The sequence below is a fragment of the Chrysemys picta genome, chromosome 3 (assembly GCF_011386835.1).
Source record: "Chrysemys picta bellii isolate R12L10 chromosome 3, ASM1138683v2, whole genome shotgun sequence".
Classification (NCBI taxonomy): Eukaryota; Metazoa; Chordata; order Testudines; family Emydidae; genus Chrysemys; species Chrysemys picta.
Genome location: NC_088793.1, coordinates 49,343,493 through 49,369,353, shown reverse-complemented (window position 1 = coordinate 49,369,353; position 25,861 = coordinate 49,343,493). Strand labels below are relative to the sequence as shown.

General features: G+C 42.6%; 1 long non-coding RNA gene across 1 annotated transcript; it reads right to left on the bottom strand.

Annotated features, from left to right (window-relative positions):
* Window positions 1–4,418: 4,418 nt before the first annotated feature.
* LOC135982032 (uncharacterized) lies at window positions 4,419–8,686 on the bottom strand. The gene is made up of 3 exons (XR_010599230.1): window positions 8,268–8,686; window positions 7,129–7,287; window positions 4,419–6,321 (listed from the first exon to the last, which is right to left on the bottom strand). It is a non-coding gene; the product is annotated as an uncharacterized LOC135982032 (long non-coding RNA).
* Between the last annotated feature and the right edge of the window lie 17,175 nt (window positions 8,687–25,861).

Genomic DNA, 25,861 nt, shown 5'->3' with positions numbered 1-25,861 from the left:
TCTCTCTCTCTCTCACTCTCTCTCTCTCCCTGCAGAAGTTCAAAGGCCTTCTGCAAACAATGGAGTGTGAGAGAACCTAGAACAAAAGGTATCAGGAATATGTTATAAGGGACCTGATAGGAAACCTAAATATAGCGCCTGCTATCAGTTCAGACCATAATAAGGTTTTTATGTTTTCTTACAGAAGGGAAAACTGAGCAGAAGAGGTAAAGTAATCAGAGACAGTGCATGAGATGTAATAACTCAAATTATACATAGTTTGTATCTAGGCTAGGCTTTGTGCCTAGCATTGCTGAGCTATTCTCCATGCAGTTTGGCGCTCCTTGCATTAAGACATGCTCAGCATTTGGATCTTACACCTAAGAAATAGGGACTTCTAACCTTAAATGTAATTTGGTAATTCAGTGACTATTTTGTTTTGGATACGATTGTTTGTAAATTGCCTGAATTGCAGCTTGTAATGATAAGCCTTGTATTTGGAGGAGGTAATGGGTTGTGTGATTCAGCTGGCATCACATCTGAGTAATTGAGGCTAGGGTTAACAGACAGCTTGATTGAAAACTAGTGGATTTTTTGCTTAGGCACTTTTGGAACTACCACTCCAAATATAGAGATTTATGAAGCACCCTTCCTGTTGGCATTTAAGCTCCATGTCACACCCATATTTAGTGTACGTAAAGAGTGTAACACCAGAGGAAATTTAATGGGAAGTTGTGCTCCTAAATCCCTTAGGCATTTTGAACATCTCTCCCCCCAGGACTCTCAGCAGGAAATTCAGATTAATGCAAGGCCACATTTCCCCCTGCTTTGACACCTGCACAAAGTGGCTACTCACTCTGGATTCTCTAGTCACTTACGCTGATGGGAGCAAGTATGCACCCACTTTACAGGGACATAAATGACAACACAATGTGCAAGGCAGGGGGCAGTCAGCCCCCAGGTGTCCAGAGGGCCCGACCAACTCCAAGTTATGTCATTGAAGGGGTTACCTCATTCTTTTCAAATGTCCTATAGAAGCCCAATGAGTTACAATAAACAGAATTCCCCAAAAGCTTGAACAATTAATTGCATTGTTTGTTTCTGTTGGGTCTTTTAGGTCCAGTTGACCTTAGGTTGTTGATAAATGGCTCCTGCCTGGAAGGCAGACAGGGGAAAACAGAGAGACAAGGTGGGTGAGGTAATATCTTTTATTGGACCAACTTCTGTCATTGAGAGAGACGAGCTTTCCTTCACCCACCTTGTCTCTGTCATATCCTGGGACCAACATGGCTACAGCTACACTGCATACAACAGGGGAAACTGGTTGTTTTAAGTTCTGGGCCCAATGAATATTTACTTTCTCTGTATTGTATAACACAGCATCTGAGCAAACGTTGGCAGAAGATGGCCGATAGCAGCAGAGCATGCTACCTTTCCTCAGTGAGTTACTGCATTTCCTTTACTGAATCTAGTTTCATCATTTGGTTGATTGGTTTGAGCGTTACAGTGAACCTGCAGCACTTTGAATTTAAATGAGCAAACAATTTTCCATCCCGTATGTGTTGCTCTGTAACAAAAACACAAATGATGCTTTCCACAAAGACATGGTCGTTAGACTGGGTGAGCTTTGCCGTTCCTGAACCCGTGCTGAACTTTGCAACTTCAGAATGACTCCATTGTTTCTGCCACGGTTGTACTGTACAGCTGCCTGCTAGTCCGGGATGTCTCACAGTATGTCAAAAGTGGCCCTTCGTGATGTGGTTGCTCATTGTTTCAGATAATGCTCTAGGGGATTGTTAGGCAGACTGCAGCACTTTCAGAATTTGAAAGGCCTCCTTGGGTCCACTGATGTGGTTACTTACTGAGACAGACAGATTATTCTCTGTGGTTTCCTTTCACAGCATAATGCCCCACACAGTATTCACCTGTTGACTGATCCTAAACACTGGGGATATGAACTAGTAAAGAAATAAACCTTCCTTTTAATCTCATTTTCTTTCATATTGTTTCCCTTTGTTGTGTTGTTTTTGCCCAGCTAATGAGGTCTTGTGCTCACTGATTCTTTCCAGGGTTTTGTTTCTGTTTTTAATAATGCAGAGAGATTTGTGAGTTTAAGCAGGCTCTGGCTAACAAACAGGGTGTATTTCATCAATGGTGAAAGTTTAAACCCTTGCATGAGCACTTTTGTGTTTTCCATGCAAAGGAGAAGCTTCTCCGCTGAGGTCTCACTCTGGGTCAAGTAACATGTGCTGTAACACTCCAATAATATAGCTGTGATCTCATCTAGTAAAGTAAACAAGGGTGAGACTGGCTCAGATTCTCAATTATACAGTAAGAACATATGAATGAAACATTGGCAGGACCTTTTGCTAATTGCAGGAGGAATACCCTGTTTTCTGACTTTGCTAGCAGCAGAATTCCCAAATGCATAGATCTGCTGGGCAAGAAAAGAAATACCTGTGCTATCTACCTGGTTATGAAGAGAGCTAGTGTTACTGAAGCAGACTAGGGGGTAGCAAAGTGAACCTGGCCCACCATTTGGGCAAAGTTTTACAGGACTGGAGGCTGTGTCATCTGCTGTTTTGTCCCTTGCATTTAGGATTTGATCCTGCAAGGTGTGGGGTGTCCTCAATTGCCAGTCAGAAGTCAGTGGCATTTGGGAGTGCTCAGCACCTCTGCAGGGGTACCAGCGCCTCAAAGAAACAGGCCTGAGCCTCCTGCCATATCGTTTTAGAATTGGAAAAGCCCTCCATCTTGCACCCTCCATTTCTGCCGTGAGATGGCCGGTTCAGAGACACAAGCTGCTCTGGTATGCTGAGCAATGCCTTATTTCAGCTTGTTGCTGGATTGTTATGTGATAGCAGCACATAGCTCCATAGTTCTCCTGGCATTTCAGAGGTTAACATGTGAGAAATTGCCAGTGGACACAACCCAGCAACTTTTCCTGCATCACATCCCTGGCAGAGAATCTGGATTCCATTGAAGTCCATGGGTGGCTGCCTTGTGAGAACTTTCCTTTCAACTGACCTCCCTATAAGGAACTTGGAGCAATCAAATAACTCTCATATATTGCTTTTGTTATTAACAGTGGCTGGGTTGTGGTGTTTTATTACTGTGGGTTATTTCTTTGCAGAATGAAGATGTTTTTGCTCCTCTAAACCCATATTAGACTATTGTTGTAAGGTGGCACTATTGTGGAGGGAGGGAGAAATGGAGACGAAGGATGGATGACAGCAATGGGAAAAAAGAGAGAGAGAGAGAGAGATGTGGAGGGTCATTGAAAAGGTGATGTACTAGAGATGTCAGGAAGTGCGGAGAGAGGGTGCATTGTCTAGAAATACAAGATTTTGCTTTTTGCAGTGTAACAAACTCAAATTCATTTCTATCCTCCTTTCTATTCTCTTCTATACAGGTTTTTATCCCACCCTCATCACCATAATATCTGAGCACCAGTACTGCAATAAGTGACCTCACTAACGTCTGTCATGTGTGGTTCATTCTTTCTCTCACCCTCTCTCTCAGGGGAGAATTGTGTGTGCAGTGTAGAGTTTTGTTTTGGTAGGACTCTTTTTCTTTTGTTTGTTTATACCAGAAAAGTCAGGTCAACGAAAAAGATGTGCACTTGTTCTTGGAGTGGAAGGTCGTGAGATCTTCAATGGACCTTAGTTGCTGTGAAGTTTATTTCACAGCCTCAGAGTAGCTCCTGAGAAGGTGCTGTCTCCTGCAGAGGTGAGCTTTTCCTTTGCTGCAGATAGTTCTATTGTTCTAGAGGAGTTGGTCCTCGTCATGGAGCTGTAATTTGAGTTGGATTAGCTTTGGTAGACTATAAAGACTGATATGATATGCTATTGAAGGGATTGGCAACCTTTGGCACGCGGCTCGCCAGGGTAAGCACCCTGGCGGGCCATGCTGGTTTGTTTGCCTGCCGCATCTGCAGGTTCGGCCGATCGCGGCTCCCACTGGCCATGGTTCACCGTCCCAGGCCAATGGGAGCTGTGGGAAGCAGCGCGGGCCGAGGGATGTGCTGGCTGCCCTTCCCGCAGCCCCCATTGGCCTGAAGCGGCGAACCACGGCCAAAGGTTGCCAATCCCTGTGCTAATGTAACCCACACACCTCCAGGGTGTGGTGTTCTGTCTCATCTAGTGGCACCGAGACCACTTAGAGAGAGATAAAATGAGTCTGCTCTACAGCCTTAGCTAACAGCCAGTTTGCTTTTAGCTCATGCTGTAGAGCAATGGTTCTGAACCTGGGGTGCACACACCCCCTGGTGGTGTGAGATGCCCTTTCTGGGGGTGCGAAACATGCCAGATTTTTTTAGAAGGTAAATCATCGAAAACACAAATTAAGCACAGGCACGTAAGAACAACTACTTTGTTTAATCAAACCTATGTATTTATTAACATTATACATTTTTTAACGATTACTGTAATATACTGCATCCTAGACATTATGGAAAGGTTGCCAAGGCTCATCCATCCTTCTGTCCACCACCCTATGCTACTCATCCATGTGGGCACTAATGATACTGCCACATATGATCCTGAACAGATCAGCAGTGACTTACAGGCCTCTGGAAGTGAGGATGAAAGAGCCAGAGTGCAGGTATCCTCTAGCCTGCTGGTTGAGGTTAAGGGCCCAGGCAGGGGCAGACAAATCCTGGTGATGAATGCGTTGCTGCGCAGACAGTGTTGACAGGAGTCCTTTGTCTTCCTCAATCATGAGATCGTGTTCTGGGAAAGGGAACAGCTGGAAAGAGATGGAGTCCACCCGCCAAAGAAGGGAAGAGCATCTTCTGACACCAATTCACCAACCCTAGTTGGGGGGCGGGGGGGCTTTGACTTGATTTACAATAGGGGAATAGGAGCAACAAGAGGAAAAACAGTGCAGGAATCTGCTCAACATCTTAGAAAAAGGTGGTGAGACATTTTGCTTGAATCTAATATAGTTTGTCAGTGGTTCTCAACCAGGGGTACGCGTACCTCCCGGGGTATGCAGAGGTCTTCCAGCAGGCACTTCAACTTATCTAGATATTTGCCTAGTTTTACAACAGGCTACATAAAAAGCACTAGCAAAGTCAACACATGGTAAAGTTTCATACAGACAATGACTTGTTTATACTGCTCAATATACTATATGCTGAAATGTAAGTACAATATTTATATTCCAGTTGATTTATTTTATAATTATATGGTAGAAATGAGAAAGTCAGCTATTGTTCAGTAACCGTGGGCTGTGACACTTTTGTGTTTTTATGTCTGATTTTGTAGAGCAAGTCGTTTTAAGTGTGGTGCAGCTTGGGGGTATGCAAGACAAATCAGACTCCTGAAAGGGGTACAGCAGTCTGGAAAGGTTGTTAGCCACTGGTTTAAGTTATGCACTACTAAGTGCTTTATCTTTATTTTTCTTGTAACCATATTTGACTTTTACTCCTTGTATTACTTGTATTCATTTAAAATCTATCTCTTAGTAGTTAATAAACTTGTTTTACTGTTTTATCTAATCCAGCGTGTTTAAGCTGAAGTGTTTAGGTAACACTTTAAGACAATAAAATGGCATATTATTCCCTTAAGCAATAGTGGACTTAATGTATTTGTACTGTCCAGGAGAGCACTGGTAAGTACAGGACATACATTTCTGGGGGGAAATCTGTGAATGGGAGTGTATTGAGGTCACTTGCAGTATAACCAAGGCTGGTGAGAGGCAGAGTGTAACTGAAAGTCTGCAGTTACGCATAGGCACTCAAGGTGTGGCTTGCATGCTGGAAGGCTGTTTGTGAGTAGCCCAGCTGGGAGCTACTTCAGCAAGGCTTTTGTAAGGCATCCATGGGCAGGGGTGACACAGCCCCACACTGGTCTGAATTGTACCCCAGTATGTCACAACACAACCACCAGCTCCAACACATTAGGAGACAGCAACACCCACTAGAGCTCCACTACCCATTAATGAGGCGCTCCTTGGCACAGCACAGAGTGTCTGGCAAACACCTTCTACCATTCATTCAACTTGCAAATTGGCAGATACAAAATGTTATGTTCCCTCCAAGGATTCCGATTGTTTATTCTCTCACCCACAACCTAATTCTCTCATCATTACAGAGGGTCAGTTATTAGCCAGGATATCTTTTCAAGAGTCCTTAGATGCCACAGACACTGCTGTTAGGTCCATTGCTATGCTGGTAGTTATTCACAGGGTATCATGGCTCCAGCTCTTGGGATTCCTGAGAGAGCTTCAGAACACCATTGAGAACCGATGATCGAAAGTTGTTCTCAGAAACCATGGACGAGTCTCTTCACACACTAAAAGACTCCAAGGCCCCGTTAAGATCTCTGGTTATATATACTCCTATGAATAAAAGATGATTTAGTAGGCCACAAATTGCCCAGATCTCACCCTGCTCAGTTCTCCAGGTTTCATGAATCCACTGAACCCCCTAGGAAGAGACATAAGTTCCAGAGAAAGAGGGTTGCTCATCCTCTTTCCATGAGTATCCAATCATCATCGAAGCAACAGTTTTAATAGGTCAGTTGAGGGCTCAAATTCTCCCAAGGCTCCAGTTCAGCAGCTATAACCCTTAGCCTTCCTCTCCCCTTTTGAAGACTGCCTTTCTCATTTCTAACGTGCTTGCAGGCAGATCACTACAGACAAGTGGGTCACAGAGGTCATAACATCGGGCTACACCGTCCATTTTATGTCCTTCCCTCCCTTCTACCTCCCTTCCCCATCCTTCTTCAGGGACCCATCTCATGAGCTTTTACTGAGGCAAGAAATATACTTTCCCCTTCAATTAGGAGTAATAGAGCTGATCCCAGCTCCTCACTGAGGAAATTTTCTATCAGAGTTATTTCCTTGTGCCAAAGAAGGACAGAGGGTGGGGACCAAATTTTGGATTAAAACTACTAAACAAATTAATAAAATATCAGAAGTTTAGGATGGTGCCTGGCAACTATAATCCCTTCACTAGAGGCAGGCAATTGCTTTTCAGCCCTGGACTTACAAGACACCTATTTCCATATAGCAATACATCCATCTCTCAGAAAATACCTATACTTTACTATAGGCCAAGAACATTTTCAATACTAAGTACTTTCCATTGGCCTCTCCTCAACTCCAAGGGTGTTCTCAAAGGTCCTAGTAGTAGTGGTTGCTTACCTTGATTGGGAGGTGATTTTAGTCTTCCCATACCTCAACCACTGGTTGTTCAAGGATCAATGTTATGAAGCAGTACAGTCATCCACTCAAATGGCCCTTTCTCTTTTCCAGGAATTGGGTCTTCAACGTAGTTCAATGTAAGAAAATCCAAGTTAAAACCTGTACAGAGAACACAGTTCATAAGGGCGTACTTGAACTCTGACAGCCAGGGCCTACCTTCCCATGGATAAATTCATAATTTTATCAGATCTAGTCAGGTCCATTCAAGGGAGTCCTTGAACCTCAGTAAGGAACTATCTACAGTTACTGGGTCATATGGAGAGGTTGCACCTTCATGACCAAGCATGCAAAACCATGCCTCTGTTGCTTCCGGGACTAGCCCAGAACAATTTATTCACCAAACAGAGACAGTTTGGACAAGCAAGTTGCAGTTCCCCTTCATATAAAGAACTCTCTAGATTGGTGGAAAAGTCAACTCAGTGTTGGTGCAGGCATTCCTTTAATTTGCCCAACTCCAACAATAACCGTGACAATGGATGCATCCCTGTTGGGATGGGGCGTTCACCTCAATACTTTCACTGCTCTGAGCAGATGGTCACCTCAGGAAACCACATCAATCTGTTGGAACCCAGGGCAGTCAGGACTGCTTGCCTTCATTTCCTGCCCCTGATGAGGGCCAAATCAATCAACATCATTGTGGACAATGTGGCCTGCATGATCTATATCAACAAACAAGGAGGAGCAAGTCCCGCTTCCTGAGTGCCAAAGCAATAAACTTATGGCACAGGTGTAGAGCCCCTCAGATCCAAATTTTAGTTGTCTACCTCCCCGGTATTCAGAACACTACAGCTAATACTCTCAGCAGACAATTCCCCCAGGATCATGAATGCAAACTGGACTCTCCAATTCTCCATGGTATATTCCAAAATTGGGGACTTCCAGAGGTGGACCTCTTCATTACCTACAGGAACAAAAAGTATCTGTTTTGCTCAAGAGCTAGGTCATTACTCTCTGAGAGACGTCTTTCTCCTATCTTGGATGAAGGGTCCATTCTGTGTGTTTCCTCCATAACCACTAACACTGAGCATGATGAACAAGATCTGATAGGAAAAAGCCAGGGTTAGCCTTATAGTACTGACCTCGTTGATGCAAGCTTGGTATCCTTACTTGCTTTACCAGTGTGTCCAGATGCTAGTCAAGCCTCTGATCATTCTTCATCTCCTCTCCCAAGATGCAGGTCATTTACTTCACCCTGACCTAGGGATCCTCCACCTCAGGGCCTGGTTCCTTGATGGTTCATGGCGATAGAATCTACCTATTCTGCGGAAGAACAAGTATTACTAAACAGTAGAAGGGAGTCAATCCCACTTACTTACCTGCAAAATGGAAGAGATTCAGCCATTGGTGTCAACTCCACCAACTCGTGTCTGAATCCTTGTTGCTCTCAGCCATCCTGGATTACCTGTAGGATCTAAAGAAATCAGGGTTATTAGTTTCCTTGATTAAGGGTCACTTGGCTGCAATATTAGCTTTTCATCCTTGAGTAAAGGATTTTCTATATCTGCTCACCCTATGTCTTCAAGGTTTATTAAGGGTTTGGGGGCAACCTCTATCCCAAAGTTAGGGACCCTACTCCAACTTGGAACCTCAACCTGGTGTTTAGATATTTCACAAGACCTCCATTCGAACCAATGATAACCTGTTCATTGCTTCACTTATCCATGAAGACAGCTTTTTTAATAGATATCATGTTGGCTCTTAGAGTTGGAGAAATTGGGCCTTGGTGGCAGGGTCTCTTTACACCCACATCCTAAATTCTTACCTAAGGTACTATTGAACTTTCATCTTACCCAGTCTATTCAGCTACCTGTTGTTGTTGTTTTTGAAAATCTGTCATGGTAGTTTTCCCTGAAAACCTTTGGTTATTCATGACCCCTTTCACCCTACAACCACAGAGGGCCCGTTATTTCCACCCATGAACATGGGTCACCTAATCAATCTGTGGCTTTGAGGGTACCAACTGGGTTTCTGCTGGTAGTGGCACGGCCTGTATGGGTGGGGTAAGCAGGAACTGGCTCCACTGCTGGCACACAGGATCAGAGAAAGGACGGGTCAGAAGAGGAGGGACAAGGAAGAGAAGACAGAACAGATGTACCAGGAAGGGGGAAAGAGAAACAAAGTCTTGCCTAATTTTATTTGACTTGGTTTGACCAGTTCAATTAACATCTTAACGGTCAGAATTCTGGGACTGAATATTGTTTTCAATATTGTTAAACCCCAAGGCTATAAAATCTACAAAATAAATAAAAGCAACCTCGACACAATAACATTTGAATTGAACTTTCAAACAAATGTTTTGAGTAGATTTGAATTTAGGTACAATACGTTCACCCAACCTTGCATATAAAAAAAATACTATGAAAAAATACCTTAGACAGATCACACAATATTTATACCTGCAATAATATATGATTGACAGAGGACTGAATGACGACAATGCTAAACATTGTGGGTATGCTACATAGCAAAAGCTGTGCACAGGTTAGCCTATCCAAGCTAGCTTGAATCCAGCTAGCACGGTAACAGTAGCAGTGAAGTCAGCACAGTGCAGGTTTTACCATGGATAGTACAAGCCAAGCATGGACCTTGGCTATGTATTCTGTTTGCTAGCCCACTCCAAGGCTTGTGGGTTGGCTACCCATACACAGCTTTTGTTGTGTAGACAACCCTGGGCTATCCAGTACTTTAGCCAGCAACCTTGAATTAGAGAGAACCTGTCAGACTGGATGCTTTGAAGGCTGTAGTTTTTCCAGTTTGTTTTGTGGATCAGTCTAAGGCTGTTAGCAATAAGATGCGGGGATAAATTGATAAATATAGATATATATTCAATTGGATTAAAGCCAAATAAGAGACAACATAATTTGCTGAGATGCTAATTTTCAAAGCAACGGTACAGTTCTTGCCACGGGTTTTACAATGTGGATTAAGATATATAACCGCAAATTGCAACACCATTTCTGCCTTTAGCTGGGGCAATTTACCTAAGGAATAAGTAGGATTGGAAGGATTAGCTTTTAATCAGTAAATGTCAGTAAACATGAATTTCATACACAGAAACTGATGAAGAAATTATTTCCAGCATGATCGTCACAATTTACATATAGGCAAAGTAAGAAAAAATGCTGCTTGAGAATTTATTAGTCAAACTCCAGTAATCTAGAGTTTTGAATTAGGCTTGTTAAAAAGGACTATAAAATGAATAGTAAAAACATGTCTGATTTGATTTAAGGCTATTTACTTCATATGTTTTGACATGTTATGTTGACATTTTGAGTTTTAATGATTTACAAAGTTTTAACTTTTTGAATCGCAACAGCTACTTTTATTAAATAATTTTCGGACCCCTCCCCATAATTTCCCAACTGTGAACATTTTAATTAATAGAAAATAATTTTAAAAATGCTTAAAAATAAACATTGATCTCATCCATCAAAATTATTTAAAAGATCAAATTCCACCACGGCTAATAATAATGCATGTCAGGGAGAGAATAATGATATAATTTATTCACACCCACTACGCTCCCAGAAATTAGGCTGAATTCCAGCTGCCCTCAGTGACATTATTCTGTCCCTGCTTGCACCATGAGGTGCCTTATCACAATTGCAAAATACTATTCCACAAAAGAAAATAACATCAGCCTTATTAAAACATATTTTCCAATTTAGTTTTTCTGTAGTTTTACTAAAAATGGCACCACTGAGACTAATACTAAACCAGAATATGATTTTTTTTAAACTAGTGCTGACAAAACTAGTAAAGGCATAACCACAAAACACAGCTGATTTTTCTTGACTCTCCCTGTTCTGTGGGGGGCATAGTGATTGAATGTATTAGAATGGCGAAGGATGGTTAAATGGAGGTTCCTTCTGCATTATAAATTGATGGTAGATGTATTTCCTGGAATGATTTTCCTCCACTCCTCGCTTTCACGAAGGGAGACAGGCCAACAAGAAAACAGGAAGGCTTACATCTAACACCATATTTTGTAACAGCCATTATTTGGCATGATCTAATCTGGCAGTAAAACAAACTCTGAACAGTGGTTCTTCTAATTGGTATAACATCAGGAGATTCTTTAGTTAACTGAGAGACATTGTATATCAGTGTAAAGAAGTTAACTATCATTAGTTTCAGGCTGTATGATACCAGGACATTCCTTAAGCTAATATTTCCTGACACAGTTTCCAAATGTGCAAATATAAAGCAGTTGTGTTGGTGCTGGTAGCAGATAATAAAAAAAAGGGACACAGCAAATTATCAGAAATCTGGAAAATACAGTATGTGGTACCCTCCTGGCCAGTCTTGGTTTGCCTCAGAAATGCTTTGATGACTCTTTGTGCTTCTAGCAAGCATTTAATGTACCAAATCTCACTCAGTTTTCATCATTTTTAATGGTGAAGGAATCTGTCTTTTGAATTGCTAACTTTTCATTGGCCATGTCTTCTGAAGTGGTTATGGCTATCTGCCCACACATTTTCCCCCTAAACTGAAGTCTGTAGCTACAGCAATGAGTGGTAAACTTGGTATATATATATTTATATACACAACAGATGACATCTTTCTTAGTTACAGAGTACTCACCCCACCTAATACATCTTGGCTCTGGGTAGGACAGAAATAATTTAAGAAAGTTCAAGTACCTCTCATTAGCCTAAAGTACATGGAAAGTTTGTTTCTGGGTCCCACTTTGGAAATTCAGTGCAGTGTTGTGAACTAGGTTAGATTAAGCTATGCTTGTCTTAAAAAAAAAGTTGACATTTCTTACTTGGGAAAATCCTCAGCTAGAAAGCAGATCAGCCTGACCTGAGTTTGTTAAACTTCAGTCCAAATGCACAAAGAACTACACTAATAATATACTCCACCGTGTATGTCAAATGGTTCTGCTATGGATTACAGGCTCAAAGGAAACACAAGCATGAATGCAAATTTATCTTTCAGCTTGGAACCTTGAAATGTCCCTGTTTTAATAATGTTCTAAAAAAAAAATCAAAACACTGAATGTTTCCCAGTACAGCTATAAATAGAAATTAGGCATTTGTGTTGCATTATACTCAGAACTCAGCTGCAAGGGGACATTGTGCACACAGTGAAAAAGTCCAATCATGATGCTAAGATTTTACTCATTGTATCTTAAAACCATTACAATTTTTGGTAACAAGCAGCTGTTGTTTTCTCCTTTGTGTTTTCCACACAGTTATTTTGTTCCAGTGTGGATTATTTAGTTTTATTTTTCTGGTGGAGGGTGTTGTTTTTTGTAATTGGAGGTTTTAGAATGTTGTCTGTATTTATCAGGTTTTTTGGGGGGGAAAAGATATAAAGAGCTTCCTATATTTAGAAGAGCTTTTTGCTGCTCAGTGGCTGAACTGAATCTTCATGGAGGGAATTCCAGTATGCTATCAATGCTGTTTTGAACAGGGCTTGGGGATTAGGAAGGGGAGCATAAGCAACATCATGACATGGCACATGCAAGGAAAGTGAGAGGCATCTGACATAGCTTCACGATCTCTCCCATCAGACCAGAGGTGGAGACAACTCAAGGCCTAGTCCCCCCTCCTGCAGCTGGGGAACCTGCAATCAGGACCAGCTCTAGGCATCAGCAAACCAAGCACGTGCTTGGAGCGGCACAATTTCAGGGGCGGCATTCCGAGTGCTCTCGGAGTTGCAGTTGCACTCTCGGAGTTTTTTTTTTTTTGCTTGGGGTGGCAAAAAACCTAGAGCCGGCCCAGCCTGCAATGGAGTCTGCCCAGAGTGGAACCAATCCATTAGGGACAATAGCCATGTTAGAGGTTGCTCCTGACCTACATCAGATAAATTCAATGTAAATACTTATTTGAGCCTGAACTTTAGAATCCCTAGAAGATACTTTATTCTAGAGGATTATTATTATGCATTTGTGCTACAGCCAGGGCTGGCTCTGGCTTTTTTGCCGCCCCAAGCAAAAAAACGTGCAGGGCGGCCAGAGCGGCGAAGCAAAAAACAAACAAACAAACAAAAACGTGCAGGGCGGCCGGAGCCAGGGTGCAAACTTTCGGTGCCACTTACTTGGCTGCCTGGCCTGGCTGTGCTGGCTAGCGGGACTCCCTGTGCTGCAGACGTGCCCCGGGCAGCGGAGTGCACACCCTGGCTAGCGGGGGGAGAGAGAGAAGGGTGGCGGCCAGGGCTTCCTTCAGACGGAGCGCTCGCCACTTTCCCCTCCCGCCACACCGCCTGCTGGGAGGGCTCCACGCCGCTCCCGCCTGCAGGTGAATTGAAGGTCAGCGGGGAGGGAAGGACGTGGGCTGCCGGGCTTGCTGCAGACCTGGCACCGGCTGGGGCAGACGGAGCGCGCAGCCCACTCCCAGCAGGGTGCTCCCCTCCTCCGTGCCGCCGCCCCCTACAGGGCGGCCGGAACGGCAAACCAAAAAAAAAGGGTGGCCGTGCCACCCTAGGATTGGACGGAATGCCACCCCTTAGAATCTGCCGCCCCAAGCACGAGCTTGCTTGGCTGGTGCCTGGAGCCGGCCCTGGCTGCAGCTGCACCTAGAGGCCCCAACAGAGATCAGGGATCCAGTGCTAAATTCTGTACAGATATAGTAAAACAGAGTCCCTGCACCCCAAGAGATTACAACATAAACAGATAGATTAAGGGCAAACAGAGGTGAAGTGACTTGCCCAATATCACACAGCAGAACTGGGACTACAATCATGGTTTCCTATTTACAGGGCCAAGCTACCTCATCAAAGTATGCTCTGGATTCTTGAACAAGATCCTCATGTGAATTGACTGTACTGGTATAGATCTGTGTATATCTATGAATCAGCCCTGCCTTCCTTACGCACGCCTACACAAAACAGATAGCTCCATTCTTGTGAGAACCACTTCAAAGCTATATTCACAACCACTCATGGAAAGTGTGACATCTCTGAACATGTGTGAGAGAAAGCTAGTTTCACTGGCTGTAAATGTAACTGGGAGTCAGATTATGGCTGGCCTCCATGCAAGGACTGGCCACAACTGCCGTCCCTATGCTCAGAGTGCAAGCCAGGGCAAAAGGGATAAGTAGGTTGAGGTCATGACCTTTCTCCCTCTGGACTGGAGACTAAAGCTGACTGCCATAGAAGAGAGCACATACTGAGCTCTTTTGGAGGGGATATCCATGGTCACTGTTCCACTGCAAGCCAGACATCTCTGGGAAGTTTTATGCCTCGCTGGGTATGACTACTCTGCAATTAAAGAACCACAGCTGGCCTGGATCAGCTGACTTGGGCTCACAGCTCTCCAGCTAAGGTGCTGTTTAACTGCAGTGTAGATATTTGGGCTCAGGGATCCTCCCCACTCGTGGGGTCCCTGAGCTCAAGCTCCAGTTCAAGTCTGTGCGTCTACACTGCAATTAAACAGCCCATTAGCTTGAGCCCTGCAAACGTGAGTCAGCTGACCTGGGCCAGCGGCAGGTTTTTAACTGCTGGGTAGACATACCTTGTTCATGATATTGCAGTGTCCGTGTATGATACACTCCTATATAATGAGACTCTATATATGGTTAGTTGCAGATGTTTCCATGGCTAGTGGAACTTGTGCCTCTGGTTTTAGTGACTTTCTGCTCAAAGCCTCTATCCTCTGCCCAGCACTGCCCTGCATAACAGGGATGAGGGCTGGGGGACTGCAGAGGGACTCCTCCCTCAGGTCACACAGTGGAAGCAGTGTTACTCCCTGACCCTTACTCCAGCCTAGAAAGACCAGAGGATGGGCACAGGGATGATCCTCTAACCCCTCTTCTGCCTGCTACTAAATCCCCACTCATATCCAACACTGCCTCGTTGATAGCCCATAGTGATTCCAAGCTGAGCCCCACGTCACGCTGAGGGTATGCATGCTCCAAGTGGCCTCTCCAAATCGACCTTATGGAGAAGAATTGTATCCATTCAACTTTCTGTGTACGACCCTCAGCAGCTGCTGATGTGGTGGCTGGATTGACTTGTGTAACAGGCCACATTGTCACAATGTGAGCTCTATTTGTGTGTGAAAAATATTTGAGTACTATTGTTTGTGCTTGCAGCAGAGAGGGTAGCACAGTAAATGGGTTTAGCTTATGGGGGGAGGGATAACTCAGTGGTTTGAGCATTGGCCTGCTAAACCCAGCGTTGTGAGTCAATCCTTGAGGGGGCCATTTAGTGATTTAGTTGGGGATTGGGCCTGCTTTAAGCAGGGGGTTGGACTAGATGACCTCCTGAGGTCCCTTCCAACCCTGATATTCTATGTAAATTTGACTACTTTATGTGGACAACAGGACAGAGTGCAAAAATAGTATGTACAGAAGGAGAGTTGCAAAAGCAAAGTGGCATGTGCACAGATGCCTGCAAAGCTGAGGCCCCTTTGAGTAGTTAGCTCTCTAGACTCTGCAGTATGCATCCTCAACTTCCATTGATTTCCAGGTGACCCATTCAAATACAAAGCTTGGCCTAGCTTTCTTTAGAACAGTTTGCTTCATGACATAAGCTGGGAAGGAATAAGGGCGCATATTCTGCTGTGGCATACATGTACATAACTCCCATCCTCGATGTGGAAGAATTCATGTGTGTTCAAACAGAAACATGGAGTTTTAGTTTCACTCAGCACCTTTGCAAGCTTGCCGTGTGGTATTTGGCACATTTAACTTTACTTCCTAAAGGCTGTTCTTTGCATACCTTCCTAATAATGCAGGTGATGGTTCATAATCAGTAGTGCAAGAACGCATCCATGAAGAAAGTGAGGTGAGATGGAAATTGCTACCATTTTACCATAGATGCACTTCCTTTGGTCGTTTAAAATATATAACTCTCCATTTAAAAGCCCTGATTTTTCTTTGCTGTTTTATCTGTTGCTGTTGCATTCTTCCTTTGTGAAATGGAAGGAACTGATGTAATTGTTCTAAATCTAGTACAATGAAGTGCTGTAGAATCACTGCCAACAGTGTATTTCCTGCCAGTGTCTGCTCCTCCAATCAGTTTAATTATGAGCAATTGTTTGGAGTGTGCTGTGAAGAAATATTAGAGAATGGAAAAAAGAACATACTTCAGGCCATTATTTTTCAACTGATTCATGGTTTGGCAGGAACCATTAACTAGATTTTATGCTTTACAACACTGTAATAGTATCACTGTGGATCAACCTTCCCATATAAGCACATAGAGCACAAATCCACCATTTATTTTGACAAGGTTCTAGTCAAAGCATTTGAAAAATGCTGAGATAACATCAGCCACTGGCTAGATTTGTGCTAATCATGTGCATGTTCTTATCCAAGGGATCTAAGTCAGCAATTTAAAACTGGCTATTGTTAACGCCTCCGCTATTTAGCTCTCATGTCAAATTTTAGTGATGATTTCGCTGTTGTTTGACACATATCTCACTTCTTGCAGCTACATACCTCAAGAATTAATAATGCAGTGTTACTTTGTACTCCTAGGCCAGTTTATTATTTTTGACTCTATAAGCTTAGGGAAAATGGTACTTTCCAGACTATGCAGCACAGCTCTCCTCCACATTTTTGGATGCAGAACACTTAAAGCAGCCAACTGGACTGCTCAAGGATACTGAGATACAGAACCCTTCACTGTGAGTTGAGCGATTTGACAGCAGACCAGGTAGAGACAAAAAGTGGTTACTCTCCTAGCCCAGCGCTAAATACATCCCTGGTCTTACTCCAGCTCCCTAGTCGGCAAGGTTCCACAGGACAAACACCATTATTTGACACCCTTTTTGTCAACGTCAGGATAGATGTTAAGCACTGGAGAAAAAAGCCTCCCTTCTAGAGATGGTGTGCTCCTAATATTGATGAGACAGTGGCGGAAGCTTATCTAGCCACACTCAGTGCTGTCCTTCTTCTGTGCAAAGAAGATGTTAGTTTCCAGGGTTGTCAGTCTGCAATGTTCCATGCACCAACACACTGGGGAAAACAGTTCTGGAACACAGAAAACACATTCTTTTAATAGCTTTAGTCCTGCAGCAGGTATTAGTTTTCATATGCTGATGCCTACATGTGATGTATAACATGCTACTGCTGCATGCCCCATCAGTATCCTGACCCAGTCAGGAGGCTGTTGCATCAGAAGACAAGTCCATTTGTATTAAAATTTGCTAGTGAAAAATGTTCCTTTTCCACTCTCAACAAGCACCTTTGTGTTTGCTGTGATCTGAATTAATTTTGGGGCATCTAACACATCCCTACTTGCACCGGAAATAGTTGATTAAGGACAATGAAATTACATGTCTCCTCTTACCCTGGATAAAGAAGCCATCTCCTTGTTGCTGCATGTGGCATTTTAAAAAGAGAATCTCCAGCTACCAGTTGAAGTTGCTGTGTAGTGTTGTTGGGTGTGGGGTTTTTCCCCTCCCACAGAGGTAGCCTTAACTAGCAAAGTTCAGAAATGGATCCACAATCAAACTTTCCCAGAGTTTGGGGGTATTCAGTTCTGTGGTGAGTGTTTGCTCCATGGCAGTTACTAATGTGAAGTTTTGAACTTGTACAGACTTAAGGGATGGTCGGCTCTGGAGTTTTGGTTTGGACCTATCTTTAGTTCTTTATTTTCTATATACCCATGCAAATATCTGTGTTTGCCATCTACTTTAACCTGTAGGAGCTAAAATGTAAGCATCTTAGAAGGAGATGAGGTCACATCTCTCATAGTCATGTGGCATAGCTTTGGCTCTTTAATACTGACCAGGAGAGTCAGCATCCATGAGCAACTCATGTTGAGTATAATATTGTTTATAGCTAAATAATTGGTACTTGCAGGGCTGTTAACTGCAGAGCTGCTTTATTTTTATACAGCCCTTTACTAATAACATACTGGCACCAAATGTCACTGTCGGACGGAGAGCTTGTTTGTGGTAAAAGAGTAATTTCATTGCTGGAGAAAGAGGAGAAAACTTTCTCTTTGTGTAACATTGCTGCAGAAAGTGAAGAATTTCTGAAGTTGCTTTGGAAAACTGAGTCATAGCATTAGACAAGCTCTCAGGAAATTAAGCAGGAAATCAGAAAAGTAAGACCAGGAGGGCAATAGAAACCCAGGTAGGTAGGCTAGAGGTATCTCTCACAGCTATGACTGAAGTAGCACAATCAGAGGGGAGAGGCTAACCATGCATTATTTGGAAGACAGGTTAATGGAGTAGCACCATGACAAACCTTTCCATGGGGGTCCAGTGAAACAACCAATCAGCAGTGGGAGAGCCACATAATCAACAGCAGTGCAGATGCATTGCATTTTGACAACAGCTAACTAATTTAATAATTAATAAATGTTGCTGTTTTTAGAGCTGCTTTTCATGTATTTTATGACATGTCAATCGTGGTCTGCAAGAGATGGTGGGAATCGCAGCCTATGAGGTAGATGATTTGCAATGTCTCATGTGACTGAATAGTCCAATCTGAGATTTGCATGATCTTTGGCTGTTGTTGCAAATGTATGTATCTTGGTTGGGAGCTGCTTGCTTCCTACAATCTCTTTTCTCTTTAAATTGTAGGAGCCAGCTTCTGTCATGGACTTTGATGTTCTGATGGAGACGATGGTGTCACTTGTTACGATCACTTGCCAAGGTTTCCCATCCATCAGGATCAATTCCAAATTCCTTTGTATCTCACTTGCATGTGTCTTTATAGCAAAGCTTGGGATGTCCGGTTGTTCTTGTTCCCTTTGATAGCTCCCCGTATAGCATGTCCTTGGGTATACATCCATCTTCCAATCTCTTCAGATGGTCCAGCCAGCACAGTCGTCTTTGCTTGAGCAGGGCTGTCACTTGGTAAATTTGCCCTTTAAAGAACCTCTGCGTTGGTGACTTTATCCTGCCATTTGGTATTGAGTATGTGGCATAAACAGCATAGCTGGAAACTGTTTAACCATTTCTCCTGATGAGCATAAGTTGTCCATCTTTCCTCACCATACATGAGAGTGCTGAGGACACAGGCTTTGTACACTAGCATTTTGGTCTTGATGGTAAGCTTTGAGTTGTTCCATGCTCTTTTAGTTAGGTTGCTAAAGGCGGTGGCAGCTTTTCCAATGTGAACATTTAGTTCTTCATCCAGTGAGAGGTTGGTGGTCACTGTAGAACCTAAGTAGCTGAACTTTTGGACTACTTCTAGCTGGTTTGCATTTAAGGTGATTGAAGGATCTTGTGGAACCCCCTGTCCTAATACAACCATTTTCTTGATGTGGATGGTGAGAGCAAATGCCTGACAGCCACTTGAAAGGCAGTCCATGAGTTATTGTTGTAGATGTTCATTGTGGGCTATGAGGGCAGCATCAGCAGCTAATAGAAGTTCCCTGATTAGCACCTTTTTTACTTTAGTCTTTGATTTAAGTTGGGACAGGTTGAAGAGTTTCTCATCCGATCTTGTGTGGAGATGCACTCCATCTTTCATGTCCTTAAACACGCAATTCAGGAGTACCCAAAAGGAAATTCCAAAGAGTGTTGGAGCAAGAACACATCCTTGCTTCACTCGGCTTTTCATCTCAAAGCTGTCCGAAGTGGACCCGTCAAACTGGACAGTTGTTCTCATATTATCGTGGAATGAACATATAAGACTTAACAAGGTTGGTGGGCATCCTATCTTTTCTAGTAGTGTCCATAGTAGTAGTGCATGATATTCTATGTCAGGTTATATGGGAGCCAGAGGGGAGACTAGATCTGGGAACTGGTAAGAGAAACAGGGGGGACAGTTGCTGAGAGGAAACACTGTGATCATACAAAGAACTGTGTGGAGGTGGGGTGACTGGGACTAGATGAGATTGGAAAACAAGGACAGGGAAGAGAGGAGACAGACACAAAAAGAGACTAGGACGAGGAGCAAAGGAGAAGTGGGGAAGGAGAAAGATTGGACGAGGAACCCTGAAAGGGAATGTAGCACTGGGAACAGTTTACAGAGGGAGAGGGATCAGATGAGGAGCTAGGAGGGAGTATTCCTGAATTCCACCATTCCTCTGCTGTCAGCAAATATCTATGAAACCCATTGGCAAAGTGTGTGTCTCATCCCCCTGTAGTGTTGGTCCATATAGAGGATGACACCCTATCATCAGTTACTCCATTAGCTCAAATGACAGATGACCATGCAGTGGATCTAAGGTTGCAACTCTGCTGATGACCTATTTGGGTTTCAATATGATGTCACATGATGGAATTTGTGTTATTTTCAGTTTGCTTCTTTAAAAACCTAGGAAATTGCACATAAAACTGTTAAAATAACTTCATTAAGTCAAGCACTCAAAAGTTAAGAATTAATACCAGAATTAAGATTGCCTTCCCCAGTTCAGCTTGTGATCTGTGTGTCTATACTGAAGAGTCTAATCTCTTTGGGGTAGGGACTTGCTTTGTAGTTGTCTCTTATACATTTCCAGTGTTTAAGAATGCTGCTGGTTATTAGTAATAATATTGTTTCACTAGCCAGTCCTTCTTACCCTGCAAATCACTCAATGACAATAATTCAAGGTTTCTGAAATGTTCAATCAATATAACTTCATAAGTAGTAGAAAACAGTACATTCTTTTACTAGCTGTGAAACAGTTTTCACTAGCTAAGTAATGGAAATACTCATCTGGAAGAAACTAGTGTTTTTGCTTTTGGGGGGCTATTTCGATTTAACTCCTCTCCATGAGCTCAATTCCTCTTGCCAGTTTGCCTAATATGAAAGGAATTCTCCCTTTGTTTTCAACCTGCTGTCTAGTTGTAGCTGAGCAAAGGCCAGTATCCTGAATACAAGAGAGAGCTTTTTGTGATATTGCCCACAACTGGGTTTTTGTTCAGGTTTTTGCTTCTCAAGCGCAGATCTCATTCCTTTTCTAGAAGGTCTTGTGTTTCTGCAGTGCCTTCTTTTCACCTTTGCTTGTCCTGCTCTAGACAGGCTCAAAAAATATCCTTAGTTTTAGTCTTAGTACGTCATCAAAGAAACTTCATACTCTTAATGTTAGTGCTGAGCCAGGCTTAAAAAAAGTGATTTTAACGTGATTAAAAAAATGACATGAAATGTTGATAATTGCAATGTACGTCTCACAGGCTTCCACATGGCTACAGTAAGTTGTGCCAATATTGTGCACATGAGCTTTGTGAGCAAAAGAGTCTTGAAGAGTCTTAAAGCATTTGTTCCAGGGTGCATTTCTGCATCTGTTGTATGGGTATTTTTTATTTGTACATTTTCCTCCTCAAAGGCTCCTCCTTAAAGGCTATATAAAGGGAAAAGTAAAAAGGTGCCAAGAAGTGATTGAGTGACAAGACATAATTGGTAAAGCTTGTTCACCAAGAGAAATGCAGTGTAAGAGGTACCATATGTATGCAGAAGTCAATCATCTCATTTGCTGTACAGCACATGGGATCAAAGGGTTGCACGTTACATCCATTCCTCTTTACACCATATTACACCAAAGACATACATGTTACATCAAAGATGCTAGTTATCCTTTTCTCCTCTCAAGGCTGGGGGTGGGTAGAATGCGTTTCTCATTCCTATTCTGCAGTGTTAGTGTGTACAGTCTTCCAAAAGGGGCATGGTCAGTGCCAGTTCCCTTAGTCGGTATCTTTCCGCACAGTACAGTGAGCACAGGTACTCTTACCTTGCAAGATTTCCATTCTGGTGCCAGTGTGGGATGCTTGTCCCAGTGGGGGAATCACAGCTCCTTAAGGAGACTGTATTTCCTGTAGTTGCATTTCCAATGGCATGTTTCACTGAAACTAACATTCCAGCTCTAACAGGCATGCACACATAAAGCAGAATACATACTATATACAAAGCACTATTAGACGTGGTATATACTACAGGTGTTTTTATATGTAGTCATATTCTAGTCAGGTGAGCATTTCTTCTTGAGCTCCAGAAGCTGGGAATGGGTGACAGCGGATGGATCACTGGATAATTACCTGTTCTGTTCATTCCCTCTGAAGCACCTGGCATTGGCCACTGTCGGAAGACAGGATACTGGGCTAGATGGACCTTTGGTCTGACCCAGTATGGTTGTTCTTATGGTAATTTACTTTGTAAATTTGCAGAGTGCCCACCCAGCTCAAAATAATAATTACTGACACATAGTAGAGTAAAAATGTCACCTCTCCTGGGGTCTCTATTAGCAGAAAAGGAATCCCAGGATAACAGCATAAGCCTAGGCCTGGCTGCTCTTGGGGCCTAACGCCCTCTAACAGAGGGTTAGTCCTACTTCCTTTGCATTCAGAGGGAGCAACTGAATGAGCTTTGAGAGCCTCAATGAGTCAGCAGTGCCGTTGTAGCCGTGTTGGTCCCAGGACCTTTCTCAGACCTGAAGAAGAGCTCTGTGTAGCTCAAAAGCTTGTCCTTCTCACAACAGAAGATGGTCCAATAGTAGACATTACCTCACCCACCTTGTCTCAGTGAGTCAGCAGCAGTTAAACTGCAATTCCATACAAGGTGGAGCAACAGGAGAGTCCCCCCAGCCTGTGGCATACCTCAGTTTTGTGGGTTAGTCTCTCTCCTCACAGTCTGCACTGCAGGTCATTTTCCAATCCCTTTCTATACTTTCCTATCTGTATTCCAGCTTCCGCTGGTTCTAGCGGCTGCCAATATCTTTGTGCAAGTATAATAAAATCTTTCACTTCTGGGCTGATTGCTAGAGTTATATATATGGAAGCTACTGTGTGGTATTTCCAGGACTTGTAAATGAGGCTTCTTCCTTATAGTACCAATTGTATGATTGACGGGTTGCTGTTTCCTGTGTTTTCCATTGTACTGTACTGCCAGTTAAATTTGGTATAATCCTATTATCACTTCCTTAGCATTTATCCCTTTGAACTATTTGCTGATGAAACTCTGCATATCAGCTACCCAAATTTTCTAATTTAAGTTTTTTCATCTTTCTCTTTCGCATTCACATTCACAGAGAGTTAAAAATCAAAGCTTGCTTGAGATCTTCTCATTAGGAGGTCTTGACCTGCCCTATAAAACTCAGTTGCAAAGGCAGTATCCTCCTCAACCCAAAGATTGTTGGGCATCTGTTGCCCTCCTCGGCCAATTTGAATTCCACTGTTGTAACCATTCTGAGGAATAGGTATTACCATCTCAGTATAAAGAATGAACAGATGCTAGGGCATAATGCTGCCTTTCTTTGCTTCTTTCCTGACTTTAAACCATGTTGTGCCTCTTTGTTCTGTCTGCTACTTTAGTGTCCCCAAAGAAATCTAGGAAAGCTCATTTCCAGGAGAACAGCCCAAAACATTTCATAAAAAGTCATACACACAGTCCTCGGTTAGAAATCTTTTATGATTTCAGTGATTATACTAAACATGAAATCTTGATCTTGTATTCTACCCCTCACCCTACTTATTTCATTCGTGTGTGGATGACCATTAGCTGTACTTTTCATGAGACATAATATTAAAGTATTTCATATTATTTTAGAATAGAATTATACAAAAGAGTCTTCTACAAACAGCATAATGCCCTAAAATAATGTGCTTTAAACAGGGCTTCTGTTCTAGGACACAGACTTCAAAATGTCTCATTAATGTTGTTCAAACTCCCTATTCTATTAAACTAAAAGCTGAGATAACATATCCTCATAGTATATGGATGATGCAAGCTGTTCTGTGAGCCAATACTGCTGTGGTGGAGACACACTGTTGAATATGTACCACTGCTCAATTAAAAGCAAGTTTTCCTCAACAGAGTGTGCTAATTGGCTGCTGCTAGGTAGCACTTTACCATCCATCCACCACAACTGATATATTGATTGTCATCAATTATGAAAAATGGGAATGCCACAAAATGTATGCAGGAAATGTTACTTGTTAAGGTATAATCTCTGCATGTGAAAAATAGCCTTAAATATCCTAAAAATTTACTTCTAATTTCAAAAAATGACCAAACAATCACATAAACCAAACAAAAAAAGAATTTAACTCTTTCAAACTTTTAGCATTTGTTAAGAGAATTTAGTAATGAAGCAACAGTAACAGAATAAGGAAGCTCTTTGTAAAATGCTTTGGTGCCCTCTAGTGGGCCAACATTGGAAAACACCTTGAATCATTTTGACAGGTTTCAGAGTAACAGCCGTGTTAGTCTGTATCCGCAAAAAGAAGAACAGGAGTACTTGTGGCACCTTAGAGACTAACAAATTTATTAGAGCATAAGCTTTCGTGGACTACAGCCCACTTCTTCGGATGCATCCGAAGAAGTGGGCTGTAGTCCACGAAAGCTTATGCTCTAATAAATTTGTTAGTCTCTAAGGTGCCACAAGTACTCCTGTTCTTCTTGAATCATTTTGAGATCTGAGCAGATTCTTTTCCTTTCATGGCACTATTTTATGATTAGCTGAAGTAGGCATAAGATTGTATTTTGGAACAATGAACAAGATAAACAGGAAGAAGTGCTACCTGCTATTGATGAATGGATTCAGTAGATCTGGAACATTCATACCATGGACAAATTTACTCTTTGCTTAGCAGACAAATATCAGACCAAAGTCAGTCTTCAGGAGCCACCCATCACAGTCACTTTGATTCACCTATGCTGGAGAGATGGGAAGGGGAAAAACAGAGGAAGAGTTCATGCAGAAAGTTTCCTGGCCCCTATCACTCCCCTTCCAGAAGTGATTGCTTTGAAGCAGGAGAGCATAGAGAAAAGCTGGCTCGGGTTCTTTGCAAGGCATCTGCTGCTGATGCAGTGGGCTGTAGGAGAGGCTACCATCTATGGACAGAGTGGAAGACTGGGAAAGCCATTGAAGAAGAAGGGAGGGTAAGCAGTTAACAAAGGAACAGGAGTGATGCGGTGGTGTGCAGAGAGGAAAAAACGGAAGTGGCACCAGCTATTGAGATGGGGGTGAGGTGCAGGGCAGCTATCTGGAAGGAAAGGTGACATGAAATAGATGTGAATTTTATGCGAATGAAAGGAAAGGTTGGTTATGGGGAACTGGCACATTTCAAAGAGGGAAGGAGATTACTTCTAACTGCTACTTGACTGCCTATCCAAACAGTGCTAATGGTACTCTTGGTCTTCGTTTTTAACCTTCTGCAAGGAGTCCCATCTGAAATACTTGTTTCAGTAAAGTTATTCCTTTTGTATCAATTGCTGCTAGAAAGGTAGATTAGTGACCCTTTACTTGAGCAAAGCTTTTAGTTTGTCTCTATATTTTAATTTCTTTTTATCTCTTATTCAAACAAGTGGCTTGAGGAACAAGGGAACACTCTCCAGTCTATTGGCAGATATAATAATTCTGGGAACAGAGTTTGTGGTTTTAACTTTGAATGTTAAAATTCAAGAGATTAATTAAAATCATACTGCACCTGTCAAACTGCCAAGGTCATACAATGCAGGGCAGGTACTCAAAATGAAAACATATAAATCAGGAGCCTCAAAATGATGTGGGCTTAATTTCTGTAGCATAATAATTTTCTGTTCTATCAGTTTCATGATTCTGTGTTTTTTGCTATAGATAATATCCAATAATAAAAGCAAGGTGACATCAGGTGTGTTTAGGACATTGGTAAATTGAGGTCTAAAGTGCAAGATGTCACTCATGACAAGGAGCGGTAGAGAGAGCTGAAATATTCTATTCTGTTCTAATTGATTACATGGTCACAGAGGATGCTTGATTCATGTAATGCAGGGGAAGAGTGAAGAAGCTGTCGCAACAGCAACCCTATCAGGGGTTACATGCTAAGGAATCTGCTCCCCCCGGAAGAAAGTGTGTAGAATTTAAA